The 17,335-nt window shown below is 46.2% G+C and overlaps 1 protein-coding gene across 4 annotated transcripts in view; it reads right to left on the reverse strand.

Annotated features, from left to right (window-relative positions):
* Positions 1 to 17,335, reverse strand: part of MRTFB (myocardin related transcription factor B) — a 224,701-nt gene that overhangs the window by 154,771 nt on the left and 52,595 nt on the right. For 2 of the 4 annotated variants that reach the window (XM_054693827.1, XM_037507576.2), the window contains one exon: positions 1,989 to 2,051. The gene's annotated coding sequence lies outside the window, so the exon portion shown is untranslated. Of the gene's footprint in view, positions 1 to 1,988; positions 2,052 to 2,323; positions 2,341 to 9,610; positions 9,639 to 17,335 lie in introns of those variants that run through there. The other 2 variants (XM_037507575.2, XM_054693828.1) reach the window with 2 other exon arrangements.

Genomic DNA, 17,335 nt, shown 5'->3' on the forward strand with positions numbered 1-17,335 from the left:
AAGTAAGTACAAATAAAAACTGCTACGGGGTTAATCTTTTATAAGTATTTTCACTGCTGCTAAAACACTAATTAAAACTAGCTAAAACACTAATTAAAACTAGCTCACACTTTATCTTAGAGGTTAAGTTTTGTCCCCAGTTGGATGAGAAGTTAGTAGAAGGGGAAGTAACAGGACACCTGGATTCAGTTTTCTCCCACTATCCTATGTGAGTCCTCTGTTATTCTACTAGGAAAGGCGTTCACCCAGGATGGGCTCAGTAAGCAGGTGAGCCTGATACTTAATTTTCAAATCACCAGTGCCAGCATCTTTGCAGCGTAGGCATTCAGAATGCAATCCACATTCCAGTGGAAACAAAACAGGAAACAAGAGTCTGCACAACTCTTCTATCCTTTCTGGTTCTTGTAGCTGTCTTATTTCTAGAAGGTAGACACTGGCTTGGCATCACAGAAGGTTAATAGGTAAGGATACTGTACAGAGATTTAGACATTGTTCTCAAGGCTGGCAAGCTATTTCTCTACTTTTATCTTTAATAAGTAATGAACTGCACAATTAAAATATGGCTCAGTTTTCCTCTACTATAATTAAAAGTGTTTGGAGTCATTAACTTTATTCTTGTCTGCAAATAACATAATTTTGAACAATATTCCTACTTTATAATATGAAATATTCCTATATTAGAATATGAAATGTAATAATTATTAAATATTCCTACATACTACATATTCCTATATTATAATAAATTGGATTTTTTAATAAGACCTAGCATCTTATCCAGTGTAGATAATTACTTTGACCAAGAGCAACAACAAAAAACAAACAAAAAGCAGACTTACAACACTGTAGTGTACGTGATTGTGAAAATAAATGGGATATTGTCCAAATCAACAGTCCAAACAAAACATCACTAAATGTTAAGGGAGAATGCATGTTTGGACTTACTGTATACAATAATTAAAGATGCTAAGTTTTCTTTTCCTAGAAATTTTAAACTTCTTACTTAACTTTATGTATTTGCATATTAATTCTAACTTAATGATAGCAACATACACCATTAATTCTTTCAAAATTGATGCAACTGCCATGTATGTGCAGGTATCATATTGGCTGTTGAATAAAACACACTTGCGGTGGAGGGCGGGTATAAATGGGTAATCTTTACAGAGAGCAGTTAACCATATGTATCAACATTTAAAACGGGTCTCATGTTTGACCCAGTAGTCATAGTTTTAGGAAGATAAACAAAGAAGGATATTATGATGCAAGTATGAAGTGGACCAACACACCATAATCCACAAGAAAGAAAAAGCAGGCAAAATATACATGGCCATCAAAATGATGAGTGAATACAGTATGATACCGCTGAACAATAGCCCATTATGTAGCAGTGAATGATCACCTATGTTTACTCACACTTAGACATGCACAGAATATATTGCAACATTAAAAAGACCACCATCTTGTACAAACGAATTCATTTAAAGATTTGTATATAAATAATTCTATATCCTTAAGGAAATTTCTGAAAGTATGTTCACAAAAATTTTAAGAGCAGTTACTTCTAGAAGGTAGGAACTAGGTGTTTATTACGTTGTTTTATATGGGTGGGATTCTTATAAAAAGAAAATAAAACAAATTTTCACTTCGGAAAAAGAAGTGTTGCTATTGTGCCAAAACCGGTTTCAACTTTAACCGCTGCAAGTGTAACAATCTCCCAGGAGCTTATGGGTTTCCCAGCAGTTGAATCACCTAGGATCACATTCTCAGTACCAGGCCTCAATGCAGGAATTTTTAAGAGTACATTCAAAGAGTTAAGGAAAGTCAAATGACCTTATTCAAACAGACCATGCTCCTGGCATTCACCTTTGGGACCCAGGCTCTGTGAACATATTAAACACTCCTAAAACCATCACCTCTTATATCGTTACAAAATGGATTGTGGAGAAGACAGCGAGGTTTCTTTTAATAAAAAAATACAAAAAACTTACCTCAGTAAAGATTTAACTATCTTCCTGTCTTACATTCTCTTTCTTAGCACCTTGACTGTGAACCTGGAAGAAAAGAAAAAGTAAAAATGACTTTTGGATGAACACCTACCACGTGCCAGGCAGGGTGGCCAGAGGCAGCTTCCCAGACAACATGGAAACTGAGGGAAACTGGAAGAACGCATTACTAAAATGGAAGGTTGGGAAGGGAAGTGAGAAGTGGCAGGTATGATTCCATGCCATTTCCTAAACTGTTCAAGGGCCTCTAAGTGATGGTTCAGCACACTGGCGTAAAGCACTGGACCAGGCTGAGTGGGTTTGTAACGCTGGGCATCTACCTTTGAATCCCAGCTCTACCATTTCCAAGTTGGTAGAATCTTGAGCAAGTTCTTAAACCTCTGGGATTTCTATAATAGCATCCAACTCAGGAAAGCTAGTGCTCATATGAGATAATCATCATCAGAGACTTTCAAACAGCTCCTGGAATATAGCAAATGTTCAATTAATGCTAATTATTGTTTTTATTTTATTATATGCTCTTCTAGAGTAAATCTTGTATAGGCCCACCTCCACACCAACACTATTTATTTTGTTATCACTACTACTAGCATGAGTGGGCATACCCCCGCGACCCTGTCACCAATGGCTTACAGAGCACTGGTGACACAGAGAACTGAAGGCAAAAGGAAAAACAAAGTCAAATTATTCATTTGTTTATTTAGTAAATATCTGAGTGTCTGTCTATTCTTTGCCAGGTATTCTGCTGGACACTCTTTGGTGGGCAGGGCAGACATAGTCTCTCCAGGCCCAAGCTGCAGGGCAGACCTGCTGTTTTCTACTGGGTGCAGTGTAGTATATCTGAACTAGTAGAATTAAGTAGCGGAATCTTCTGGGTGGAATGGACAGTGTTACAGGAAACACAGGGCCTCATTTTAGAGTGCATCCAAGCGGGCAGGCAGTGAGTGGTAAGGCTGGAAAACAGGAGGGGGCCTCAGTGCTGGGCTAAGTTGGTTCTGTCCTCAATATACTGATTATCCTCATCAAATTGGTTCAGAACTTAGCTTTAACTTCAATTCTAGTATCTTTTTATGACAGTCTCTAATTTCTCTTTTAAAGGTGAGAGGGGCAAGAGTAGAAAAAAGAACAGCAATCACCACCCATGTTAGCACCAGTGGGGACTGAGTTGAGTTGTGATAAATTTCACATTTTGTCTTTAATCTCCTAAAGTCTTACAAAGACAGATTAGGACACTGAGGCTCAGAGAAGTCAAACAGATCCCCCCATGTCCACAGAGCTAATAAATGCCGACAGAACTATACTTTGCAAGTTGACCCTCAAGGCTTTCCTTCTTTTAGGGAAAAATACCTATTCGGGATTTTGCAGAATTTACAACCTATTAAAAACTCTTTACTACTTCAGGTTCTATACAGAAATAAACAGCCTTCATACATACAATCAAAACCACTTAGAAAAAATAAAGATCTCACAAAAGCAATAAAGATAAAAAAAATTAAAATAAATTTAACAAGAAATGGGCAAAACCTGTATGAGAAAAACATTAAAATGTTCTAAAAGAATTCAAGAATAAAAGCAAACAAATGAAGAAACATACCATATTCTTGAACAGAAAAATTCAATATTCGAAAGATAAAAATTCTCCCCAAGTTAGCTTATACATTTACATGATCTCATTTTTTAAGGGACTTTTTTTCTGGAACTAGACAAAATGATTCTAAAGTTCACATGGAAAAATAAACAAGCAAGAATTGCCAAGAATAAAGGGCAACAGAGGAAACTAGTTTTCAAAGACACTAAAATGTTTTATAAAACCAGTAATTGGGGGCCTCCCCGGTGGCGCAGCGGTTGAGTGCTGGGTTGCGAAGCTGCCCGCAGCCTCTGCAGCACCGGTTCAATCCCCGGCTGCTCCCCAGCCACTGGGGGAGGGTCCCACATGGCGCACAGACCTCTCCTGCCGCCCGCCGCTCCCCTCAGACTGTATTTCATCAGTCTGCCTGTTCTGCTCCCCGCTCTGGCTCTGGTGAATTCTCTCACCCTCCCACGCTTCTGATTGTACCCGGTGCTTGTATAAAAAAATAAATAAGTAAATCTTTAAAAAAAAAAAAAACAGTAATTGTACTGGTATATGTATAGAGAGACCAATGGAATGGAACAGAGAGCCCAGATATATACCCCAATGCAACACAAATGTACTCAGGATGGACTCTGAAACAGTGGGTAGGCAGCTGGCAGCCACATGGAAAAGGTAAAGCTGAATCTATACATCACACCCTGAACACCAGGGTCAATGTTTTAAATGTAAAAATAAAGCCACAAAAGATCTACAAGAAAACATGCTCTTTTCAGGTATTCTACCTGCAATTCCAAATTCTTGGAGCGCTTTTTGTGAATCAAAACCCAGACACTAAAAAAAGATTACTATTAACTGTCTAAATTTAAAGAAAAACCTTTGAGCCTTTTCTACACCAGAACACATGAAAGTAAGTTTAAAAAATGATAAACTTAGGGGAAAACTGCAACTCACCTTACAAAGGGTTAATCTAATTTATAAATTCCTGGAAACTGATAAGAAAAAAGCAATCCAAAAGAAAAATGTGCAAGGGGCAGGACTAGACAGTTCATTAAGAAACAGAACTAGCCTGCAAACATGAAAGGATGCTCAGCCTCACTCATGATGAATGCACACTGAAACTAAACTGAGTCGCCATTTTTCATCTATCAGACCAATTCAAATCCAAAGGTTGAGCAGCAGAGGCTATTGGAAATGCTGTGGTGAAACAGAAACTCTACTGCATTATCTGCGAGAGCTCACAATGCCATAGCCTGGAGGAGAGCAGTATTTTATCAAAATTATAAATACTAGTTCACTGACCCAGCAACCCTACTTCTGGGAAAATATCCAACAGATACACCTCACATACATGAGATATGTGTACAAGGTTATTTCCTATGATTGTAAAAGACTGGGAAAAAAATCACATATACATCTGTGGGGCAAGTTCAAAAAGCTAAGGCATGGATATACAATGAAATATTTTGAAACTGTTCAATAAATATTTTCTATATACTAATATGGAAAGATCCCAAAAGAAAAAAACAAGGGGTAGAATACTTTACACAGTGTGCTTCAGCTCATATCCAAAGGAGGGGGGTGTGTGTCGCGTGTAAGCATCCCTGTGCAAAGAAAACCACAGATCTATAGGGAAGAAGAGAAGAGGTCTTCTGTGCAGGGAGGGGCAGCTTAAACCAAGACAAACTGGAAATTAGACTCCTCCAACATACCATTTTAATTTTTGAACCCTATGAATCTTTTCTTTATGCAAAAATAATTTTAAAATGTTAAAAGTGTAACTCAGAGAAAGACACCACTTATAAAGCAGAGCCAAACAAGCATTTAAAAAAGGACTATTTTTCTCTGAAATTAGATTTTGACGAGCAATTTTAGTAAGAACTAGATAGCCACCACTTAAAATTATTAAAAACAATGTAATTTTGCTTCAGTCAAGCTAAACATGATCATAAAAATCTATAAATGCTACGAGGGCTGAGGAATTAGACGGGACACTAGGGAGGTCAATGAGGCGGCTTCGGTCTAATGATTCTCAAAGTATGGTCCCTGAACCATTAGCAGCATCACCTGGAAACCTGATAAAGTTGCAAACTGTCAAGCCCCTTCAGGCCTACTGAAGCAGGACTCTGGGGGCAGCAGGTAGCAATCCTTGCAATACACGCTGAAGTTTAAGAGCATGATGTGGCCCAGTGCTTCTCCTAGGGTCATACGCAGTACTTGGAGCTGGATCTTGCTAAAATGCAGATTCTGGCTCAGTAGGTCGGGGGCGGGTCCCAGAGTCTGCATTTCAAAAAAAGCTCAGCGTTGACATGCTGTTGGTTCAGGACCACTCTGAGCTAGGAAAGCGTAAGTCCACCTGAGGAAGAAGTGTAAACATTCTTCCCATGGTTGACTTTCCTGAGATTTCTGTCCTGAGAAATCTTGAGATTTCTTTTCAAACATATTTCTCTTTAAAACAACAACTATGAATTGTTGAAATCCAGTTTAAGGGTGTTTCATTTATTAGTGGACATACAAACTTTGCAGAATGGGGGAGAGAGGGGAACATATTCATCACCTGGTTATACTGTCTGATATACTTTACCTCAAACACACTAACCACACCATCTGCTCACCATGAAAACTCACCAAGCAGTTTGTTTCCTTCTAAACATTTTCAAAAAATGGTTCTTATATTTATAAACACAGATTTCCCACTTATTCTATGTGGGGCGGGGGTGGAGGGTGTCTTTACAGGAATCTTCCAAGCAAAAGATTCTAATTTAGATGGAAAGATCTAGAAATGTTGTGTATCTTCATAATGCAAGTTAATCTTTCAGAAAAAGCTGATGGTCTTAAACAATCAATGTGCTAAAATTTCTACATATTCCCTATTTCACTGAATCTAAGATACCATCAATTTTCAGACATATTTTATGCCTGCTAAGAAAGAAGTGACCAATGAAACCATGGCAAGCCAATTTTAAGATACTGTTCCACTGCAGAGATGCATCTTAAAAATCAATGAAATAGCTTAATTATAACTTATTACTCAAAGATATGCGCATTTTCATCTGTTAAGAATGAATTTTTGCCCATTCAACAAAATAGCCCTCATATCTAAAAACAGGAAAGTTTTTATTATTTATTTAATATTTGTACAGCCAAATAGTTTAAAAAAAAATTTTTTTTTAATGAAAGAAACCACAGGATGACCTTTTATAAACCCTGGAACATGATATTGTTTGCTCAAAGTAATAAAATGTAATTACTTTCAATTTGGATAATTTTCTAACCCAAAAGTATTCAGTATTAACTATCTTCAGACAATTAAAAGGTATTATTCTATTTTAACAATCTCTACTTACACATGTTTTTATAGCACCTTTCAACAGTAACAAGCTACAGACAATAAACATTAAATAAGCTACAGCAAGAAGCAATTTATCCATTTAGTAAAAGGGAAAATAAGCTTCCTTTGTAGATGTAACAATAGTTGAAGAAATTTGTCTTATGATGTAGCTATGTAATGGTCTGAGTTAAACTTTCTTCACTCAATTTTACCTTTCATCTAAGCAGCAAGTTAAGAGAGTTTCAAATGAAAAGAATTTTGTAAGGAATCACAGTAGGGGCACGAAGGACATGCGTGATTATTTTACAAGTTCTCTAAAATGGGCATTACTAAGTAAAAAAGTAAGTTATTTAAAAGGTGATCACATTAACTTTTTTAAATTAACTGTTCAAACCTTTATTTAAAAAAAAAATTTTTTTAAGATTTATTTATTTATGCATACAAGAGCTGGGGTGCATGCCAGAGTGGGGGCAGGGTGAGGATTCACCAGAGACAGAGCAGGGAACAGAATAGGCAGACTGAAACACATTGCTGAGGGGAGCAGCGGGCGAGTCAGGAGAGGTCTGCTGCACCCCACTCATGCTGCAGTGGCTGCGGATAGCTTCATAGGTTGCGTCTTAACCCTTGCGCCACCAGGGAGGCCCTATTCAAACCTTTTTAGCTATTATACACATCACTGCTGTCACTCCCCAACTCCATTCTAAGCTCAAACCGCTCAGTGATTCAAGGGTTTATTTAGGCGGCGACATTTCTAAACATTTCCATCAGATGAAGCAAATTTTTCAAAAAGAAATTCTAGAATAATCAATGAGTGTCATTGCCAAGTGCCTGCCTTTTGGTATATCAGATACTTAAGAAAGGGGGAGAGGGGAAGGATTTCCCAATGATAAGTTGTTTTGCCAGTTCTGCCCTCTTTCCTGCTATAATTAAGAGACAATGGAGATTGTTCCTTTAAAGTGAATCCCAAGGGGGTGGTACTGTCCCCTAAGAGACAAACTTCATTATCAAAGTGACTGGGGGACCCCACTGACATTTAGTATTTGAGGGCTGGGAGGCTGGACTTGACACAGTGCATGGGACAGAGGCACATACTTCAGATTCATCCCCGTCCTAAGAACATTTTGAATGTCCAGCCAGAGTAATCACGATACACTGGGATCACGGTAGAACCTAACACTGAGCAGTTCTCACAAGGGATGCTGGGGAGACCCCTGTAATTTGGAAGGTAATGAAATGAGGAAAGTTAAGATCAAATAACTCATGTCTGAAAATTACTGCCCACTTCCTCGCAGCACGCACTGTTAAAGCAATACGCAACTGCAGCGACATAATCTGACATAATCTAAATCAGGGAGTGAGATACTGGCACTGAATCAAATAATTTCCATCTAATTAATATTTTATTCATTAACATCGCCGATAAGCGGCAGGAAACCAGCGTGTCTCGAGGCAGCAGTACCTCCAAGCCTGCGACACAAAAGGTGCCCTCCAATGCAGCTTGGAAACATGGCACCCACAGGTATGGAGGGAACATATTACGATGTATGTGTTGGCTGACCAGCTGCAGCTACTCTTGGCATATTACCCCTAATTCCATCTAGGTTATCCCCACACTAAGATGCCCCATCTCTTGTCCCCGTCAACCTCTTTGCTCTTCCGTTTTCTTGTTTGAAAAAAGTCCTGAGGTTTTTTTTACGGCTCTTCAGCTCCAACATACTCAGCAGCAGCAGGTGCAAGCGCCCCGGTGCACGCGCTGTCCCTGCACGGGCGCCTGGGCTGGATGGAAACCAGGCAATGGACGCCTGTGAGGGGCGGTCTGGTCTCCCGTGTTTCCCCCTTGCAGCTCCACTGCAGCACCGCCATGGTCTTCGACTGTGTGTAGGCTGGTAATATTGCTGATGAATTTCACTTCGGGGCAGGAAAGTGGGTTTTGCAAATGTTTGCTGCAAAGGGGAGGGGCCCTGGTGCTCGCCAGGTCGAGCCCCACCGCCCCGCAGAGGGAATCACGTGCTTAGCAAAAATCAAACTTGGGAACTTTCCTCCGCCCGCGGCACGCCCTGGGCTCCGGGGCTCCACGTCCACGCGGCCGGGCCCCGCGTCCCGGGCACACACGGCGGCTCCCGCGCCGGGCCGAGCAGGGGGCCTCGGCCCTTGGGGGCGCGCGGCCCGCGCGGGACCCTCTCGGGAAAGCCACACCGCATGCACTCCGCGTCGGGGGGCTCCGCCGCCCGGCGCGCACCCCCGGGAACCCGCGCCCGGACGCCCCGCGCGGCTGGGGGGACCGGCAGGAGGGGCGCGGGGCTGGGGGCCGGGGCGCAGCCCCTTCCCCGGCTCCCGCGGGGCGCCTTCGGGGGCGCTTCGCCCGAGCCGCCGAGGTGGAGCCGGGCGAGCGCAGGCTCGGGGACCCGCGCGGCCGCCCGCGCGCCGAGCCCTTCGCCCGGGGGACGGGGCGCGCCCGGGGGCGCCCCGAGCGGGGCGCGGGGTCAGGCGCACCGGCCCGGCCCCCCCGCGGCCCGCGCCCCCGCCCCGCCGCCCCGCGCGGGTCTCCGGACGGCGCGGACCCGGCGGCTCCGCGGGGCGGGGCCGGCCGCCCGGGGCGCGGGCCCCCCGCCCGCCCGGCCCGGCCCGGCCCAGCCCCCCGCCCGCCCGGCCCCGCCGCGCTCACCCCCGCCTCAGCCCCAACGGCCGCCGCCGCCCGCCGCTCACCTCCCGGCCGCCGCCGCCGCCAGCGCCGCCGCGCGCGATCTCGCGAGACTTCGCGCCCCGCGGCTCCCGCCCCCCGCGGCGCGCGGACCCCAGCCTGGAGCCCGCCGGGCGCGCCGCCCCGAAGCCGCCCCGCGCCGCGGCCGGGCCTCGCCGAGCTCGCGGCCCCGCGGGCGCGCCGCCGCCTCCGTCCCGCCCACCTCCGGGGCGCGGCGGGCCCGGGCCAGGTGCGGCCGCAGCCTCCTCACCTGGCCGGCCGGCGCGCGTGCGCACGCGCGGTCCCGGCCCCGCGCGCCTCTGACGGGCCCGGCCGCGGGGACGGGGGCGCGAGGGCAGCCGGGGGCGCCCTGGCTGGCTCCTTGTGCCGCCCCCCGCGTCCCCCAAACAGCCCCTGGACTCTGGACCACCCTCCCCACTCCCGAGAGGTGAAACGGAAGCGTGGCGAGGCTAGGAAGCCGGCGCCGAGGCGCACCTCTGGGAACTGGCGCCGGGTTGGTCCCGAGCCGGAGCCCCCAGTTCACCCCAGATCCCGCCCCTCCTGCTGCTGAGGGCGCGGCACCTCGGCGACCGTTTGCCCCTCTCCCCAAATTCACCAAGGGGAGAGGAGTTGCCCCTAGGAGGTTAGTTGCCACAGTTCCTCCGGCTGTGGGGCCTTCAGGAAAATGCTGCTCCCTCATGACACGAAGTCCCCGTGCCAGACCCCGCAGAGGGCCCTGAACACTGTGCGACTTTTATATCCAGTTCTTTCTCCTCTGTGGGCTGGTTTTGATGGTGGAGAACAAGAGAATGGGACACAGGCCCAGAATGGACCCGGTGCTGGGCAGCACAAAGAAGGTGTGACTTCTCCCTGGGGGTAAAGCCTTGACATAATTCAGGCGTTCCCTAAGAGGGGCACGCGTGTATTGGGGGCATTTCAAGGTCATTACCAATATTCTGCCTGATTGAGTCAGGAGACTCAGGGAGATGAAGAAACCGCCTCCCTAACAAGACAGGAGTTGAACCTGGAACTGAGTCCGGAGCTCAGGACTGCCTTGGGCTAAGGGCCTGTGAGTTAGCAGGAGTTTGTTAGTCTGTGTCAACAAGATGCTATAAAATCAAGACCCTTGCTACTACCTATTCCTTCACCTTGTATCCTGGTCTTACCTAGCTCACCCGCAACATCAATGTCAGCAGACCTTGGCCCGCCCACCCTCCAAGCCTGTGCACTCTCCCCAGAAAAAATGCCACGCTACACGCAGAAGTTGTGGGTGTCCCTCCAGGTGTCTACATCACGCAGCGCACCTGATGCAGGAGGTGGCCGAGGGAGGGAAATCACATCTGATGGGCCAAGCATTGCGGCAGGTGTTATCCATTCACTAATCCATTTAGCCCTCCCAGGAACTCCATGTGGAAGAGATGGATTCCTCGTTTTTTCAGATGAGGAAAACAACAGTTTCAGAGGGGAGAGAACTTTCCCCAAGGACACACACAGTTGGTCAATAACAAGGCTGTAGGGTGGGTTCTGTAGGGTACATGAGTTAATCAGGCCGTTTACACCACCAGCCTCTGTGGCTATCACCTATGGCCTTGGTTGTGTCCATGCAGAAGGTGCTTGGCAGTGTGGACATGGGGCACGTGTGCCTGATTGTGGACACCTGGAGCGTGGGTGCTTGCATATGTGCAAGTATGCACACCTGTGCCTAGGAGGGAGTGGTAAAAAGGTGGAATCACGCTGGGGGAGAGGGGCTCAAGTTGCTGTCTCTCTGCTGGCTTGTTTCCCTTGCTTACCATTAAAACCTGTGAAAAGGGGGCTTCCCTGGTGGTGCAAGGGGTTAAGCACCACACTGTGAAGTAATCCCCAGCCTCTGCAGCATGAGCTCGATCCCCAGCCGGCCAGAGAGAAACCACCATGGCACAGCAGACCTGTCTTGCCTGCTGCTCCCCTCAGCAGTGTATTTCGTCAGTCTGCCTGCCCTGCTCCCCACCCTGTCTCTGGTGAACCCTCTCCACCCCCCCACCGGCACCCCTGACCTGTACCCCAGCTCTTGTATGCATAAATAAAAATAAATCTTTTTAAAAAATGAAAAACCTTTGAAGAGGATGCCGAGGGCTCCAAAGTTCTCTTTTAAACTGTTAGAACTGATGGTGACCCTACCCGGCCTGGGATGATTGCTAAGCAGTTTCCACCCCAGTTCAGATGGTCCCCAAACTTACAAACATGGGCCTCCATGGCCTGTAAGTTTTCTCTGCTCCCCAAAAGCCAGTTCATGGAATTGAAAGCCTAGAAACTCCCCCAAGGTCAGGACTCCTAGATAACACATTCTCTTCTGGATGGACTGTATCTCAATAGTCTCCTCTGAAAGGATATAAATTTGTTATTGGGAGGATGAACCAAGTTAAATGTATGTGAAGTGTGTATAGAAATGCCTTGCACAGGTTTAGCACTTAGTAAATGATAGCTATTATACCCTGGGTGGGATGTCTGTGGTATTTTTTTCTTTTCTCATCTCCTAACATAAACTTCAAATTAAGTTGGAGGATGTGACCTTATCTGCTCAGGCATAGAATAAAATCAGTTTCTAGCATGCTGGAAACAGCAAATGTTCTTTAATGGACAGCTCCCCCCCACCACATACACCCTTCCTCCTGATCGTGAAAGGGGACCAGACTCCTGGAGCTCTGGTGTGCGCTCTCTTCCCAGTTTCCTGGGAAACTGGCATCCTGTTTTATAAAAGGCTCCCCTTATATAGGAAAAACTATCCAAATATTTTTTAAGCTGTTGGCAAAAACCAACAGCAAAAAAATAAAACAGTTAACTAAACTGACATGTATGAGAATTTTTGTGAGGTTGGGGGTTAATATGACCAGAGACATCATGAAGGTTTTTATAGCAACTGAAGCTGCCACTATTCTCTGTACTCCCAGGCCAAGGCAACCCAAAGTAAGGTTTCTCCCTGACCAAGGCATACTACATAGTCCCGTCAGTGGCAATGGCATGCTGGGGAAGTGGCCCTCACCACAAAAAGGGTGTATAGTAGGTGTCCTACTTTGACCAAATAGCAAAATACAAAACAAAACCTGAGGTGATTCAGATATGCACACCTTTAAGGTATGGTTTCCAGAAAGCACCATTAAAATGTCTTTTGATCCAAAAGGCATTTTATAAATGTCTATAATGAGATTTGTTTAATGATCATTCATTCAATAAAAACTTATACCAAGCCCTTAAGTGCTGGTTACTGTGTTAGTAGCTGGAAGCAAGTTAGACACAGTCCACGTTCTCATTACATTAATGGCCTCAAGTATGAAAGAGGTGGTAATTAGCTAAAAGAACCAATAAGTGTTTGAGTATTTTTGTTACTAGAATAAGGAAGAGCAAATTGACAAAAAAGACTGGATGGAAGGGTGGGAAAGAACTTGCTTGAACTGAGTTCTGAAGGACGCATCAGAGTGAACTGGATAAGGAAGAGAATGTTTGAATTTGACTTGACCTCCTACCTCCTTGCCAATTAATTTGTAATAAAACTTTCTTTTCTCAAAACCTAATATCCTAGGAGTTGGTCTCTATGCACACTGGGTAAGCAAGCCCATTGCTGGGTAATGGGGGAGAGCTTGCCAGAGATGGGGATGGCATGGTGAGCAGCAGCAGATAAGAGTTGGCGGAAGGGTGCACAGGGGCCTTGAGTGGCATCTCAGGCATGTGCACACCCCAAGCACCTGGGGATAATGGAGAGAGGCAGAAGGTGTTATGAACAATGCCATTGATCCCCACGTATCCATCGTCCTGCCTCTTGGCTCCATCCAATTTCAGTATGGAACCTACTCTGCCCACCAGCGCTTGGTCAAGCATGGGCAGGTATAGAGGAGACACTGTCATGTCTCTAGCCAGCCTGTACTTGAGGAAATCTCATAACTCCCAGCACTCCAGGTAGATGTCAGTTTGCAAATCTCCTACTTCCTTACAACTAGGACAAAGGATATGACATAGGCTCTGTGGGCCAGATGCACCATGGGAAACTAAATCTAGACAGGAATCTCAAATCTGTTGATGTGACCAGTGGCCAGAACAGCCAGCTTTGGGGATGGAGGTTGCAGGGTCCAACTCCCAACGGAGAAGCCACAAGGATGCTGACGGCAGTGGTGGTGGTTGCGGTAAGGCCAAACTCAGGCCGGGTGGCAGTTAGGTCATTGGGCCAGGCCTGCAGTGTGGTTTGGGGCATTTTTCCTAGAAGCTTAGCCTCAATTTCTTTTCTGCAGCCCTCCCAAGTATTCTGTGGGATACCTAACATCCTTTATTACATTCCTCTTCCTGCTTAAACCAGCTAGCGTTTTCACCAAGAATGCTGACCCCTCACAGGCTGAAGCCAATCGGAGCCAGTGAGGCCTGAAGGCAGGCTTGCTGGGGGCAGTGTCAAGGGGAGCTTTCTCTGCTGTAAGTCAGCTCACTCTTCCTGCCTGGCTGGGGACCTCACTTGTCACTGACTTTCGCCACAGGTGTGAGAGAAGATAGGGCCTGCCAGGCAGGGGGCAGAGAAGAGAAACTAAAAGATCCTAGGCCTCGGATGATATTGCCAAGCTGCTGGACTGGGCCCAGAACTTCCAGGCCTGAGATACCCCCTCCCCTGAGCCAATGCATGTGGTTAAACCAGTGTTAGTTGGCTTCTCTGTCCATCATAGCCCAAACATTCATACTGAGACAAGGAGGATGGGGACAACATATGGGGAGCAGGCCTGTGTCAGGAGGCACCCCAATTCCTGGGCAATCTCTAGTCCAGCACCTCTTTCTCCACTGTAATCCTACTCAGATAAATTCCAGTCACTTAATTCTAGAAAGCACATCTTCCTTAGCTCTTCCCATCCATTGACGGTCTTTTTTTTTTTTTTTTAATTTTTAGTTATTTTTGCATAGAATGGCTGTGTAGGCCAGATGTGCGGGGGTGAGAGGATTCACCAGAGACAGAGTGGGGAGCAGAACAGGCAGATCTACTGAGATAAACTGCTGTGGGAGCCACAGGCGAGATGAAAAGTCTGCTGGGCCATGTGGGTCAGCTCCCTGGTCAGCCGGGGATCGAACTCAAGATGTTACGGTAGGCCATCCCAGTGGTAGCGCTGAGACTTGACCCCTAGGCCTCTAGGGAGGCCCTGTTGACTGTCTCTTTGATGAGCATAAAGCACTCCTGTTACTTGCAGGGCTCACACATCTGCTAAGCTGCAGAGCTCAAGGCCTGGAGGCAATCCACACCCCAGGCTTTCAGCCGCTAAGTTTAATGCCATGTACCATCAGCCTCATTACATTAAGAAGGAAAAAAAAAATGGTATGGCCTTGAGCCAGGAAAAAGTAGCATAAGAGCTCAAATCCAGCTCCACATTTGCTATCTGGCCTTGAGCAAGCTTCTTGTCTCACTTTTAAATGAAAATGATTTTAATGAAGCTAGTTTCGTAGAGTCTGGCATCATTGGTGCTGTTCGCCATGACTTCTCGCTCCCCACCTTCTGGGCACATGCACGATTTTTCTTCTGGGTCTATGGATCCTCTGTGGACTTGGGTGGGATCCCATGACTTGGATGGGGTCCCATGACAAGCCCTAGCCAAAGAGTGCATGAAGGGAATGTGTCACTTCTGCGCTGCTCTCGGTTCAGAAGAACCCCCAGCTTATCCACCATGGGCATATAAGGCAAACAGAAAGCCAATCGTGTATTGTTTTCAGCCACAGAGAGTTGGGGGTGATGGTTCCCACAACATATAGTCGCCTTCCCAATTGATGCATAGGGCATGGTCATTTGCTCATTTATTCACTCAATAAACACTGTTCTGTTATGATGCAAAACCCTAGCTGGAGCAGAGGAGAAGCTCAGGTAGCAGTCCTGAAGATACTATCTCAACACACCTGGGATGGCACCGAATCTCTACAGTTTTGGGGATTCCCAGTGATGTGGGACCAGCCCAAGGCCCTTGCATTACAATTGGTCCACTGTGTGGCTGTGAGTAGGTTGAGGTCCCGCCCCCCAAGCTTCATACAGGCAGGGGACAATGGGCACAGAGATAGAAAAGTTGCATTACAGACATGGAGTGAGTGGCAATTTGTGAAGTTAAGTGAGAACATAGGGGAGCTTTGGCTACTATCAAGCTATACGTGTAACAGAAATTAGATGTGCCTCTAGCTGTGCAACCCAGGACCAGCTTCTTAAGCTTGCTGAGCCTCAGTTTCCTCGCCCAAGTTTATATTACTTTTCTCTGTTTTCTAAATATCAAGCTGAATCCAAAGAAGTTCTATAGCATAGCCCATGGTCAGAGAGCTAGTACATCGCTGAACTGGAGTCCAGACCCCAGTCCTTCTGTGTCTGGGGCCTACATTCTTCTAGTCCCACCAACTGCTTGTCATTCTAGGCCCACACCCAGCTATTTCACACCTGTCCTGTCTTCACACCGATCCCTCTGCCTTGCATGCCTTCCTCCTCCCTCCAATACCAGCCGAATTCTTAGATGCTCATTGGGCTGGCTCCCTCCTTGGTGCTGTGACCATCTGCCAGGGTGCTCCTGTAGTGGCCCTGCACACGTGGCCACCACTGGATTGCAGCCATGTGGAAGGCAGGGCCTTGGCTTCCTTTCTCTGGGCCACCTGACTAGTATCAGACACAGCCACCTGACTATGTAGCTAGGCAAAGTCAAAGCCACCCAGCTTATAGGAAAGACCCTCCCAAGAAGACCACATAGCAAAGTACTTTAAAAAGCAGTTTCTGGATTTCTTCCCGGTCTCTGTCTCTTTGTAGCTTGGTGAATGCAAGCACCATATTTAATCTCTTCCGAGTTTCTGAGCTGTCAAAAGGGTCTAGTGTCGGGCCTCCCCGGTGGTGCAGCAGTTGAGCCCTGGGTTGTGAAGCTGCCCGCAGTCTCCGCAGCGCCAGTTCGATCCCCAGCTGCCTCCATCCCCGGCTGCCGGGCGAGGGTCCCACATGGCATGCAGACCTCTTCTGCAACCCTCTGCTCCCCTCAGCAGTGTACTTCGTCAGTCTGCCTGTTCTGTTCCCCGCTCTGGCTCTGGTGAATTCTCTCACTCTCCCATGCTTCTGACTGTACCCAGTGCTTAGATAAATAAATAAATAAATCTTTTAAACACACACACACACAAAGGTTTTAGTGTCAGTATCTATCTCACGCAGTTGTATGAGAATTTGAAGAGATACAATGTGTAAAAGAGCTTATGCACACTATCCTACTGGATAGGAGAAAATATTCACATGTCACACAACCAATATTCACAAATTACAAAACTGACAAGGGGTTAATATTCAAGGTATACAAAGAACTCATCCAACTTAACAATAGCAATAATAATAATAATAATAATAATAAAAATAAGCAACCCAATAAAAAAATGGGCAGCATATCTAAACAACTTTCCAAAGAGGATATCCAGAAGCCAACAGATATATGAAAAAATGTACATCATCACTTTTTTTTAAAATTTATTTACACAAGCACTGGGTACAGTCAGAAGCACAGGAGGGTGAGAGAATTCACCAGAGCCAAAGTGGGGAACAGAACAGGCAGACTGACGAAATACACTGCTGAGGGGAACAGCGGGAGGCAGGAGGGGTCTGTCGCGCCATGTGGGATCCTCACCCGGAGGCTGCGAACCGGTGCTGCAGAGGCTGCAGGCAGCTTCTCAGCCCAGCACTCAACTGCTGCGCCACTGGGGAGGCCCCATCATCACTTTTAATAAAGGAAATGCTAATCACAACCACAATG

The sequence above is a fragment of the Talpa occidentalis genome, unplaced genomic scaffold (assembly GCF_014898055.3).
Source record: "Talpa occidentalis isolate TD23 unplaced genomic scaffold, MPIMG_talOcc4v2.1 talOcc4.12, whole genome shotgun sequence".
NCBI classification, from domain to species: domain Eukaryota; kingdom Metazoa; phylum Chordata; class Mammalia; order Eulipotyphla; family Talpidae; genus Talpa; species Talpa occidentalis.